At 34.7% G+C, this 14531-nt stretch overlaps 1 long non-coding RNA gene across 2 annotated transcripts in view; it reads right to left on the reverse strand.

Moving 5' to 3' along the window:
- The window catches only part of LOC119716614 (uncharacterized), a 130477-nt gene extending 129852 nt beyond the window's left edge, over window positions 1-625 (reverse strand). Inside the window, exon 1 of one of the 2 annotated variants that reach the window (XR_005264942.2) lies at window positions 489-622. This is a non-coding gene — a long non-coding RNA (uncharacterized lncRNA). Of the gene's footprint in view, window positions 1-488 lie in introns of both variants that reach the window. The other variant, XR_011808542.1, reaches the window with a different exon arrangement.
- Window positions 626-14531: the final 13906 nt, after the last annotated feature.

Raw genomic sequence — 14531 nt, forward strand, 5'->3', positions numbered from 1 at the left:
AAAGAGTAAACTATTTGAAGTAAAAACATTTGTTTGTGATATAGATTTTTGTTCCTAGCATATCTCAAATACTCACACACAGACACACACACAAACCTTTAGAGATTGCTGGAGTAAGGATTGATGCATATGCTGCACAGACATTGCTATAGTTGTAAAAGACAGATGAAATGGAAAATCTCTGGCCACTGAATACAGAATAGAGAGAATATTTACTCTGTACTTTATGTTGTACTGCTTTAAATATATATAAATAATAGTATAATGTTAACCAAAAAAAAAAAAAAAAAAAAGGAAATTCAGCCAAGTCCAGAAGACTTAGAGAAAACAAACAAACAAACAAACAAGCAGAGATCCAAATGGTTGTCTTAATTTAGATCTGCTCTTCTCCTTCAGTTTATTTTAAAGCTCATATATATTGAGTTTTGAGAGTAGCTCATTCTCTGAAATGATAAAAGCAAAACTATTTTAAAGTCAAAATTTCTTACCAAAAACATAAGATGACTTTTTGGTCTTCTTTTCTATATCCACTTTGACAGCCACCAGCATGCTCTGCTTCTTAGGCAGAGATGAAATGACTAAATATACAGAGGGGTATTTCCTGAGTCCTATCAGAAAGGGAGTAATTTCTGAGGCAAGAAGAGATATTTACAAAGTTGTCTTTTATATGATTCCTCTAAGGACATTTCAGACATATGGTGACATAACCTGAAGAGTATCTGCATGTACCCATTGTAAAACCAGCAGGAAGGACTAAAATGCAGCAACAGATGACAAGTAATTCCACTGAATCTCAGGTCTCCAATTTCTCTACTCAAATCTCAATTCCTAGTCATCTTTCAAGACTGTTAACAAATACCAATTCCATACATGTTTCTCTCCCCCAAATTAACCATCAGTTCCTATATTCCTATTCCAAGTTTCCTGGAATCAGAACACTTCCTTCAACACATACACTTTAATGAGGCTGTCTGAATTTATATTAGTCTATCTGAATTTTTGTCAGACAGATTCTTTTTTCACAAATCCTGGAGGAATCACTGAGAACATTCAGTATCTGCTCATTTTAGGTACCCACCTATACATGATCTACAGCAGCCCAGAGTGACAATTTCAGAAAAAGTCACAGAATCACAGAATCATCTATGTTGGAAGCGACCAAACTCTGACCAGTCCTCCACTAAACCATATCACTACTCTCCACATCTAAACGTCTTTTAAAGACCTTCAGGGATGATGACTCAACCACTTCCCTGGGCAGCCCATTCCAATGCGTAACAACCCTTTCGGTAAAGAAGTTTTTCCTAATATCCAACCTAAACCTCCCCTGGTGCAACTTTAGCCCATTCCCCCTCATCCTGTCACCCTGCATGTGGACCAATCCCCACCTCGCTACAGACTCCTTTAACGTACCCATAGAGAGCAATAAGGTCACCCCTAAGCATCCTTTTCTCCAGGTTGAACAATGCCAGCTCTCTCAGCTGCTCCTCGTAAGACCCCTCACCAGCTTCATTGCCCTTCTACAATATATATGTGGAGAATTTAGCTACCAATTTTTTAGCAAATCTGAGCATGTGTGCAACATCCTTACAGCTAGATCAGACCGTGCTGGATATTAGAAAATTTGAAGAACGGTAAGAAAAAATAAATAATAATAAAAAATCTTGCTGAAGATAAACTCCTTTCCCCACTTTCCTGCTGCCAAAGTCCAGTTTCAAACTATGGTTTCTTGAAGAAGATTCTGTCTGAATGTTTTAACCTAAAGCAATGTTTTTCCTCTATCACATTCTTGGATATGGTTACTTGAAAAAAAATTCAGGTGAAGTAAGCATCCTGCACAGATATTTTCTGCCTTGGTTTGGTGTTCAAAAACATAGCTAAATACATTGAAATGATGAACAGCTGTAAACAATAAGATAGATAAAGGGAAACCTGGTGAATAAAGTATTGGAAAAATATGAAAACTGCAATAGCCTGTGTTGGACACTCTGGTGACAAAAGACAGAATTTTGTTTGCTAGAGGTAGTTAGGCTGCCAGTATATGTCTTTATTAACTGTATAACTCAGCTTTATTTACTATCCACACAGTATCTCCTCATGTAACTCTTTTTTTTACAGACTGACACACACACAGAGTTAATAACAATTTCTTCTCTGTTAGACTTTCTAAAGTTTTTAAAAAATCTGTGAATCAAACCATCAAAAACAGATATTCAATATATGCAGTTAAGAGCAATAGGGTGTCTATAAATTTACTGGAAAAAAAAAATAGATAATCAAATTCAGTTTGTTTAGAGGTAATGGGAATAATGGCCTCAAATGCTGTCCTAACTGAACTTTTACTCTAGGAAGGATTTTCTCTATATAATTATATGTTATAGATATAATATTTATAATTTTCAACAGATGTTTCTCTAATCTCTACTTGAAGACTTCCAGTATTGGAAACATTTCACTTTCCTCACTGTTCCCGTGTTTCAATATTGTTATTAAAAGTTTATCCAAAAATTTAATCTCTCTTGCTCCAAATTAAGACCCCTGCTCTTACTGTCATTCATAATCAATGAGCAAAACAGAATACTTTCTTCCTTGATATCCTAGCTTTGAGGACAATTATGTCCCAAAAGCTTTTCTTCTCTGGGCTAAATACTAATTTGTTCAATATTTCCTTATAGATTTTATTCTCTGGACTGCTGGTCATAATTATTACTCTACTCAAGGCTCTTTTCAGAAGGTCCAACTCATTCCTGAAATGCCTTTTGCAACACAGGAAGCACTATGCCAGCTAGAGCTTTTCCATTTTTGGTTGAGCAGACTTTGCAGGTCTGACAAGCTGCAGTTCTTTTTATATAATCACACATGGTGTGTGTCTTCTTTGCAATAGTGCAAAATGTTTCACAACAAGGCAAAAATTGAAATGTTAATGTTCAGCTTCATAACATGCAGTGCTCTTTCTATCCACCAAACAACTTCTTGCTCACATTTCTGTGTTTGTGTCACTGATTATTCTTGCCCTCGTTACATTATATCTTGCTCCCAGTATTTCTCAGAGTGCAACTGCCTGAACATAACAGGGTACTGGGGTTTCAGTACACCAGACACTTTCTGAATTCCTACCAGGTCCCCTAACCATTTTTATTGCTCTTCTGATCACATTATGCTAATAACCATGAAATTAGTCTTAGGTGCTTCAAATTAAGTTTAAGCACCTAAGTCCACTTGAGAAATACACAAATCTACTCACTTGATTAGTGGTTCATATACACATGAAAGAATAATGTAATCTACCCCAAATTCCCCTAAATTGTAATTTAGGCATCTGATAACTATATGGCAATCCAGTCTACCTATTACATTAACACCATTTTAATACAAATATAATTAGGTTCTTCCTTAATTAGCTGACAGCATTTTATGAAACTAATCTACACATGCTTGTTCAGAAGTGCCTATTATAGGTCTTGAGCTTCTTATTAAGTGTAGAGCCTGTAACTAAAATGAAGGTCTCTGAAAAAGCCTGATCAGCCTTAAGAGTAAGGAGGAGTCAGACTGTAAGTTAGACTGTCTCCTAAACATGCTAAGGAAGGAATTAGTGACACTTTCTTCTTATGAGCCAATAATAATTTAATCAATGTAATTAAATATATATATATATATTACAGCATTACAGTATGACCGTCTTCAGACCAGCTCACTTGCAGTGGAATCCACTCATCCTTACAGACTTTAATTTTCCAGTTAAGGACCTATACTTTGTAGAAGACTAAATCTTTAAAGCCCTTTCTGTTGCCCCAGGGACTAAATTTAGTTTCTTATGTTAGGAGAAAAGGTCTCACCCTTAGGCAAAGTAACACTTAAATTAGTTGAAGTGATCTCCATCATAAAGTTTAGTCACTAAACCAGGTACTGAAATCCTGCCAGAGTACGCATCTGATGAAGGTGCCATTTTTGCCTATGCAGATTTCCTCAGTGCCTGATTTATATTCATGACTATGCTGGTAGCCCCCAGTGGATTAGATTTGAAGATTCTAGTGAAATACAGAAATTGATCAAAGTAGCATAACTAAAGCATTCTTTATTTTCAAAGTTCCTTGCAAACACGAACTAAATCAGGCACCTTCCACATTGTAATTGAAAACCCAAGTGGCAGAGAGCTGATAATCTTTCATTGAAAACTAGTTAAAAGGCATGTGGCTATACACAGTAAATAAATGACATTATCCTTCTATATGTGGAAGCTGAATAAAAAAGAGTTGGACAAAGGAAGGGTGGATTCTGTCATGTTAGATAGTATGAGTTTTATTTCTCTAACAACATGTCTCAGAATGCTTATGAAATTTCAAACACGTGAACCCCATGAAATGGAGAATTAAATTAATTAACTCTTGCCCTAAGTTAATTGCCCGTAATGCTTGGCTTTTACGTCAAAACATCCTGAATATGAAAACTTTGTCTCTGTTGTAATCTGAAATCTTCGTTTGGAAACCACTTCATCCCTTCCCCCAGTTTCCAGCTGTTACTTTTGCAATAATAGTATTTGACATTAAGTAACAAGAAGTAAGCTGAAGAGAGGATGTTAGCTCAGCCAATGTCATATCCAGGTACAAGTGAAATCTGATGCAGACAGCGTAAAAGGAATGAGCTATGAACTGAAGCTGCGTTTTCGTGAATCAGATGCAGACAGAGATATTGATATGACTTCAGCTTCAGAAGACCCAGTTCAGACACTCACAAGACCTTGATTACTTTCTTGATACAAAAATGTGTTATTAAAAAACCCACAAGCTTAAAAATCAGGCTTTTATTATGTTATAAATAATGTTAATATAAAAAAGGATGTTATAAATTCGATGCATGTAGAGAAACTTTGCATTTTGTTTACCTGCTAGAAAAGAACATCCTTAATTTGTTGTTTCCTGGAGCTGTGTGAAATCTATACTTAAATATTGATTGAAAATTTAATTGGCAATTGTAAAGGTAATATTGGGAATGGCAAAAAAATAAAAATAAATAAATAAATAAAAAATAAAGGAACAGCAAAATCAAAAGAACTTCAATAACTATTTGAACATTTCCCATGAAGCTCCTGAACATGAAAAGAAATCTACAGAGGGAAAAAATAGATATGGGATGAAATATGTTTTTAAAAGTATCCTACTTGAGAAGGACCACTTTGAAATATTGAAGGGATTGCATTGTTTGTTTTGAGCTCTTAGAAACTAGAAGCTAACTCAGGATGAATTTTCAAAGTGGTCAGTTTTGAAAGTATTTATAAATCGATGTAATGGTGTATAATTTTTTGCACTACCCAACTTTTTTTTTCACTTTTTTTTTTTAACCCTTTAATCTTTTTATTACCTTCATGTAATATTTAAGAAACAGTTTCTGATCATCAAATGACATAAGAAAGCAACAAAGTAGAAACAGCTCTGCTATGTTAAATGAGAAACCAGTCAGAACTCAGACCCATACAAATGTCTAAGGAGAATATAAGAAAGGACATAATGTAACCACCTTTTGCTAGTTTTCAACCTGTTACTTCATAATTTCATTATTTTTTTTATTAACAGTAGGGTATCATAAAATATTCTCCTAACATAGGGATTAAGGAATATTTAATTTCTATTAACTTTATCCAAATGGTTGCACAATCTTAAAGACATCTTTAATGTCTTTTTTTTTTTTTTTCAGGCTAAAATTCCTCATTTACTTACTTGTCGCTCATATAGAAATTAATTCACTCTTTTCTTCATCTTCTGCAGTTCAACCATATCCTTTTTGAAATGGTCTGGCCAGAACAATTATCAAGATATGATCATGCCGTGGATTGTATAATGGTGTAATGGTGATTCTTGTTCTTCCAGAAATTTATTTCCAATTAATTTTTAATATTTTACTTGTTTCTTTTATAACTACTGAATACTGAGCTGATGTTTGTATAAAAATTATTGATCTCACTTGTGAAACTTTCACTATCCTGTCATTGTGTATTTGAAATTAAGATGTGTATCCCCCATACAAACCATTTTATTTAATATCAAGGGTTATTACATAACCCTTGTGATCTCATTCACATCATTTTATCAATCACTGATGAATAGCTTGAATAGTAGTAGATTCTCGCTCTAATTCCTATGGGATTCTAATAGTGGCTTTAGTCATCTATTCTTACCAAACTGTTATTCTTACTTTTTAATTTTACTCTTTTAAACAGTTTACTTTTTTATGAACTTACATTTTATTCAGTGCCAACCCAGATTTCTTGACAGTTTTTGTTAAAAGGTTTGTCAAAAGTTTTTTAGAGACTGGAATAGCCTGTAGCGACTTGATGACTCTTGTTCTTGCTCACAATGACTCCTTTAAAGAATGCTAGCAAATTTCTGAAGCATAGCTCATTTCTTCAAAAACCAGTGTTTCTTTCTTTTCCAGCACGTTACATATTGCTGTGATTATGTATATCTGTGCACTATCTGTTCTTTATTAAACTTTCCACCGGTTTTGTCTTTTCTTCATTTTCTTTTGTTTCAGTATAGAAATCAGATTTCTTACTTTTCAGGTTTGGTGGATTTTTTTTTTATTATTTTTTTTTCTTTATTTTTGTCACCACATTTGAATTAAAATTGCTCTGCTGAAGCATTTTTAACAGACAGCAGACACATCACAACTAAATAGGTCACCTATTTTATACTTTGAGGAATGGCATCTGGGTCTGTCAAGTCATTACCATTCATTTCTCTAGTTTGTTCTAGAATTTTTCCTAATGACACTTCAGTTTAGAATCATAGAATCAGCTGTATTGGAAAATAACTTCAAGATCATCAACTCAACCATCTACCTCGCCTACTGAGTCCCATCACTAAACCACATTTCTTAGTGCCATTTCTTAAATACCTCTGGGAATGGTATTGCCCTGAAAAGCCCATTCCACTCCTTAACCACCTTCACAATGAAGAAATTCTTCCAAATGTTTGTTCTAAACCTCTCCTGGCACAACTAGGTAGAGTAAATTTTGAGACAGGTCCTCCAGTAAGTTTCTCACAAACAAGGCTTCTTGCCTGGGTTTCTCACAAACAGGTCTTCTTGCCTCTATTGTGAATGTAGATGCAAACAAGTTACTTAGCTTTTCTGCTAAATTCTTATCTTCTTTACCATTCCTTTACACTTTGATCATGATATAGTATAAACTCACTTTAGAATAAAACTTGTGGTTAAAAGTTAGCAAGGACAAAGTAAACGACATCTTGTTATCTGTAGACCTTTTGTTATGTTTAAGCATCTTGTTATTTGAAAACATCCCAGTATCTGTTAACCGTTAGTCAGGCTGAGACTTGAGATAACTTGAGTCAATTGTCTTGTCTTGTTAACTGAGACTTCCTGTTATCTGCCGACCCTCAGTTAAACTGAAAGCCAACTCAGCATTTTTACAGCTTGGAAAACAACTGATTAAGCAAAGGTGAAAAGTGCATTACGAGGAAGACCTACGGCCTTCCTCCCAAAGACCACTGCCCACATCCTGGAGACCCCGGCCCACAATTCTTGGAAGGCTTTGCGCAAGCGCAAGGACTGATAAGCTAATTAGCATACGAAGCGAGGGTAGGCGGGGTTAGGTGATGAATATGTATGCATGCTAATTGAATATTCATTGTTTTGCTGTATAAATATGAGATATTTTGTCACTTCGGACATGCACGATAGGCGGAAGGATCCCCCGTGCATCCAGCGCTGCAATAAAGAATATACCACTTAAGGAAATTTCGGCTTTGATCTTTAAATCAATCACCTGTTGGCCCTACATATTGTCTGGCAAACTTCCTTTTCCATATCTGTTTGAAAACAGTTTAATATCATTTTTTATGCATTCCAAAAATCTTTTTAACAAAACCTATTTTGACCCATTTTATTGTTTTTAGATTTAACTCATCAGTGTTTGCATCCTTTTTGTATTTTTTTTAATGTAATATGACATCAATATTTTAAAAGATATCTTTGTATGTTTAATACCTTCCTTTATTTTGCTGTTTACTGCTGTTTACTGAAACCACAGGGTACTTTTACTTAGAAAAAAATGACTGGCTTTTTGGAGGAGTATTTTTTTTTTTTTTTAAGTCTGCTCTAGTAGTTGCGTTAATTACTATACATTTTCTTTCAGCCTTTGCTGAATTATCTTTAAATAATCACCTTGCTACTTCTTAGCACTTTTTCATTTTAGGTACACCTCTGAATATCTTATCCTTCTATTGGGTTCTAAGTTGAACAAGCTTGAAGAGATAGATCTAAAGAGAAAGCTGTATCCCAATAGTGTGATGTGCCTCATTTTTAAGAACTAGTTGTGTAAAAGAATTCAAAATTTAGTACCTCTACTCTTTGTACAGTGATTTATTATAATCTTGTTTTAGTTTTTCCATAAGTATCCGGAAAGAGTAGCTCATTGAAAAGGGAATAGTTTAAAAACCCTGGGGGAGCACTAAAGACAAGATTACCCAATAAATTACATCGCTCTCTCTTCATCTGAGATGTTATAAAAAGTATGGAGAAATACGTTCTACTCAGTATCCAAAATCCACTCTAGAATTGAAGAGTTATGACAATGGGAACATATATCTGCCCTAGGATGCATAATGAGCAGCTGCCTACCAGGGAGGGGCAGTTGTGTGCATGGGTCCGCTTCTCTCAGCTTTAGCTTCTTTCCAGCTCCGGTGCGCCTATTTCCAGTGACTTTCAGTACGAGCTTCTTTGAGCGGTTTGCTGAGTTTGGCTGAACCTATCTTCATGAGGCGATCAATGTGTCTGTTCCCGTCCTGGTCTCCGTTCTGCTAGCCTGTTCCTTTTCATTCCTTCTTTCTGCTTCTTTATTAATGACATAACTTCATCACATCGTGTTGCCTTTTTTTTTTATATTGAGGACAGGCTCCCCTCTTATACCGTAGTTCCCACAGCAGTCCTTTTCAAAACAATCTTCCATTGGTCAAACAGCTTTGCAAATAACAACAACGCAAACACCCAGAAATTTCCATGCCTTAAGGCTGGAGAACAAGAAACCCCAGACTGCATGGAGTCTCCAGAATCACCCTTCTTTGTTCCCTCTAAACTCTTTTACATTCCTGATGGCCTAATCGTTAAAAGTCCGATGTTACCATCAACCACGGGGCTTTCTGACCCCCATGGCCACACTCCCAAATCTCCCCCTTCTTGATTAATATCAACCATCTTCTCGACACGAATTACCACTCCATATATAACATTTTTTTTTTATATTTTTTTTTTCTCAGAGAGTTAAAAATACAGTAAGATATACCTGTTTGCAATTTTATGTTTATTCTCCTCTTTCAAAATGAACTTATTGATGTTAGTGTGCCATAAAACTCTAATATCTAATAACAATTTATTCTTAGGCCTTGAAAAAAAATCACATTACAAAGTAACAGGAATTATTCAAAATAAACACTAAGGAGCTATGAGCATTTGCAAGTGGTAAATCTGCAACATTTGTCTATCTAGACTGGCAACACAGAGTAATTCCACTGAAATCTAGATGTAAGAAGGGCAGAAATCTAAACTATGTGTCTAATTTACTCTAGATGTACCAGTTAAAAAATGAAAGAGTCAAGAGCTCCTGAACTACACACTAAGCTCAGAAATGCAGTAATAGATGCAATAGATGTGTGAATAGTGACTATTACCTATTTTCAACCATTCTCTTTTGAGCAGTTGGTACTTTGGCTAAATCCCAAGTAAAGATCTGGTGCTCCTCAGCATTTTTCGTGTCATGTGTAAGGGAAAGTAAAACTTCAGTGGTCACCACCAGACCAGAGCAGGAGCATGAGTTATTTTCTTTTTACAAGTTCAGCCAATGTTTTCACAACAATATTTGCTAATGGCTGTACTTCAGAGAGACACAGGCATTCTGCAGCTACCTCCTCCTGTTCATCGCACTAGCACCGTGCAGTCTACTGAGCTGTTTTCACATATAAATGTTTGTTTTTAACAGCTGTGTCTGTGGTGAATTAAGCCTCAGTTGTAGCTGTTTAAATAAACACTTAGATCACAGTGTGGTACTTACACACTGAGCAGTGGTGAAACGGGTTTAGAAAACAGGAGTTGGTATTCTTTTAATGCAACGTATAGAAAATATATGCAAGCTTTTCTTGTGTGTGTGTAAGTAGCTCCACACTTTGGTTATAGGTCTAAAATGTAGAGGTTCAAAATAGGTTTAGAGTGTAGCTCCTACTCTGCAATTGCAAAATGATCTTATAATATGGCCTAGATACGTTGAAACCATGTCTCTTCCTACATTTCTCTTAATGTTTTTAAGAACCATGACTTTTTCAAAACTATATAAACTTATTATTATTATTATTATTATTATTATTATTATTATTATTATTATTATTATTATTATTATTATTATATTTTCTGACTTCCTAAAAGAAAGAGAAAACAATGTCAAGTTTGCAGCATTTTTTTTTTTCATTATATATGAATATGCTGAATCTCACAAGCGTCAACAGGCACACAGAGGTCAGTCTTTTGTTGATCTGAGTCATATATACACCTAGAATTTATGATAATAAACTTTATATTTTTTTTTAGCATTTTAACCATGAATAATGTGTTGATGCAGTAAGTATAGTATGAGTAGGATACATCTCACTTGTCTTCAGTCTCTGAAATGTTAAACATTTATTATAAACTAGGTACTAAATTCTTCTGTAGACAATGCTGATGGTCTCTATTGGAGTCTTTCATAGCACCCATCTTAGATAGCTATGTTTGGATTGTTTGCATTTTCCACTGATAATATTTATCTTCCTTAACAGAAGGTATCTGTCTTGAGACATAACTGTTAGAAAAAGGCAGCACGATGAAGTTACATGAATAAAGAAGCAGGAAAAAGAAGTGAAGAGGAACAGGCTGGCAGAATGGAGACCAGGATGGGAACAGGCACATAGATTGCCTCACGAAGACAGGTTCGGCCAAACTCAGCAAACCGCTCAGAGAAGCTCATACAGAAAGTCGCTGGAAATAGGCGCACTGGAGCTGGAGAGAAGCTTGAGCTGAGAGAAGCAGACCTGTGCACACAACTGCCTCTCACTGGTAAGCAGTTGCGCATTATGTTGAATCATACGTCCTTAGGAACAAAGACTGTCCTGGTAACCTTACAGCTTATTCTCCTTATTAACAATTGGACAGTTCATGAGCCTGAAATATGGGACCAAACTGAGGTCAAGGTGTGGGATTCTGCAACTAAAAATGATGAGGTTGCAGTGGACCTGCCGAACAGTCTCTGAGGCCTTGAAGAGCCATGTGGGGCCACAATCACAAACGTGTGGTTTGTCAGATAGTGAGGGAGCTGCGGGTTCCTTTACTGGTCTGACTGCTATGCCATCGCCATGGGCCCCTCTGCTGCTACAGCCATCGAAGGACTTTGCTGTTACGCCTCCTGTTGACCTGGACGTGCCTTTTGACCCAGGCCTATTGGCCTTGAAAAGGAGACAACTTAAAGCAAGACATTGTTCAAAAGGAATGAAAAATGGAAACTTTTAAGTTATGGAACTTAAAGGATTGTTTACTTGGTTACCTATCCTGATTGCATAAATGTATAGGCATACTCGGGTTATTATGTAAAGCAATGTTCTGTATACATGTATTTAAAATGTTTGATGTATGTGTGTGCATGTTGGTGGAGTGTAGACTCCCCGCACACCCAGCGCTGTTTACTTGCCTTTTATACCTTTTATGCCTTTTATACCTTTTATATCTTTTATACCTGTTAGAAATATTTTTTTATAAATATTACAAAATTCAGATTGATTTTAAATCATTTATAACAGCAGTTTCTTTTTCCTAAATCTTTCCCATCTCTTTGGAAGCACTTTTTACTTATGCAAGTAATAAGACGATCAAGGAAGTTGAACAGAGGTGCAAAGAAACATACAGCGGTGGTGGTCACATATTTGGGCAGCTCTCTCTCCTACTGCTTTTCCTTTTGCTCTCCTCTGTCTCCCTGACTTTTAAGAGAGCTGCAAGGTACCACTTGATGCATTCAGCAATAACTGAGGCCAAATGGAGTTCATCATGATAGAATCATAATTGTTAATGATAATACATGTTTAATCCAATTCATACTCCAGTCTGATATGAGATTTGCCTTTTATTGGAACAATAACAGAGAATTGGACAATGTTCTATATTAATGCTTGTAAAATGCTCTACTTAACTCTCTGCCATAGGGACAGCTTTCTCCCATACATGGTTTTCTAAGTTTTTATTCTCTGGATATAAAACTTAATACAATTTGATTTAATCACCTTTCAAACAGAAATTACATTTTGAAAAAGAAACAAAAACCACCTTTTCAATTTCAAATATCAACTTTATTTTCATGTAATTTTAACATGGCTTTTTAGCCTAAAAGGCTTAATGTAAATGTTAAGGTTTTTCCCTTCTTTATTTTTTGCCTTTCCCTGTGAACAAGGAGAGAAAAAGAAAAAAGAAAAAAAAAAGCATGAGAGGGGAGAGTTAGAGAAGCACACTCTTCTTAATCATCTACTTAAATCAATGGAAGGTATGGTTTCCCTATTTCCCATATTATGCTACTACATTCATACTATTACATACATATAATAACAAACCTTAGTAAACAGTTGTAAAACATGGCATAGTGGGAGAGAATATAAAACCAGTTTTTCACATTGAAGGTAGAACAAGGGTACAGATAAAAATATATATTAAAAATAATGAAAATCTGTTATCAGATAATATTTTCATAGGAATTTGGAAAAATGGAAACGTAATATTGTTCTATGTAACGTAAGTGTGATTAATAAGTGCAAAACATTCACTAGGAATTTAGAAACAGACATAAGGCCTGGAACCTAGGAACAAACTCTTTAGCATCCATAAAGTTAGCATATTATTTGATGTTATGGCAAAACTAATACATAAAGTTTTGACACAATTTTTGTTTTTTAAATTCATTTTTAACTGATATTCAAAGAGGCAGAACTGCAGAATACTTTTTGTGAAATTATAAAGCTAAACTACTTGAAGTAGATATCTTGATAAAAACAAATAAAAAAAAAATGTTTTTATATATATTTTGTTTGGTTTTGTTTGTTGTTTTTTTTTGTCCCTGTCAAGTGATCAAAAATTTTATCATCGATATAGAAATTTGCAAGACTATTTTTTCTTTAGAAAGTGTATTAGAAGTTAAACATGATAGTGATTCTTTTTTGTTGCTGTTGCGTGTTTTGAAGTCACTGGAATTTTATTATATGCTTCAATTTAAGTTTTTGAAAACCTGCAGCTTTACAATAATGTCCTTTTAAAATAAAAATCTTGTAATGAAAATATATTTGAACTGCATATGAATATACTCAGCACCACTCAATTCCACTGAATCTGGATGAAGCTCAACTGCTGTTTTTCAGAATGGAGTAGTTCATCACCTGTTGTCTAGCAAATCTGACGACAACAATAACATAACTATGGTTGTAGGCAACAGACATTTCATATAGAAGGAATAATCATAATCACAGATAAGGTGTTTTACAATATGACTATGTTAAGTGGTAGGATGGGCCTGCTGGTAAGAAAGATAAATGGGCCTACTTGGCATAACTGCTTGCAAACATAGTAAGTGCTGTGCAGTACATCTCACAGATCCCTGCTTTGAACATAGAACAGGACCAACCCATGTTTGGCACGGATTTATTTATTTATTTATTTATTTATTTATTTATTTATTTATTTAAAAGAATGAAACAAAACACAAACAAACAAACAAAAACAACTGTCAGATTGCTGTTTTTAAATGATGCTTAATTTTTATTTTTTATTTTATTAGTTCTACAATGCTTTAGTAGGAGTGCTATGAAAACTTGATATAATTCATTATACATTATGCAAATAACTGTTAAAATTGTTACCTTACGACTACATAGTTCAACGTTTGATTTTATGTAAGAAAATGGATTGGCTGCTTCTGGCATGTTAATGTTATTACTACTGGCTTAATTTGTAGCATGAAGATCTGTAAGGTTGTGTCCCATGATAGTTGCCATCTTGTTTTATCACTGTTAAATTGTAATTATAGCTTTGGAAAACCATATGTTTGGGGACATTAATGGTGACAGCAGAATCTTGACAAAACGCTTGTTGCTTAGCTACGACTGGATGGAACAAACTACTAGTAGAGCTGTAGAAACATTTGTTTTCCAAGGACCAAGGAGTATGTTTAAATGAAATAGCAACTGCTTTGTGACTGTTACTGTTGGTTCTTCCACAGTTACTAATACACTGTCAAGAGAAGTTTACAGATAATGCAAATTTTTATTTTTTTTTCCACCGTGAATGTTACAGACTAGAATTGTAGACAATGTTAGCAGTTTTTGCGAAGAGATTTTTCTTTAAATTTCATTTCAATTTTGAAATGTTGAAAAGTGTTTCATGACTTTGTAAATGAAAATTCCCTCTAGTTTCGGTTTCTAATGCTAAAGTAAACGGAAAATTACCTAGGTGTTCTTAATTAA

The sequence above is a fragment of the Anas platyrhynchos genome, chromosome 3 (genome assembly GCF_047663525.1).
Source record: "Anas platyrhynchos isolate ZD024472 breed Pekin duck chromosome 3, IASCAAS_PekinDuck_T2T, whole genome shotgun sequence".
In the NCBI taxonomy this organism is placed as follows: Eukaryota; Metazoa; Chordata; class Aves; order Anseriformes; family Anatidae; genus Anas; species Anas platyrhynchos.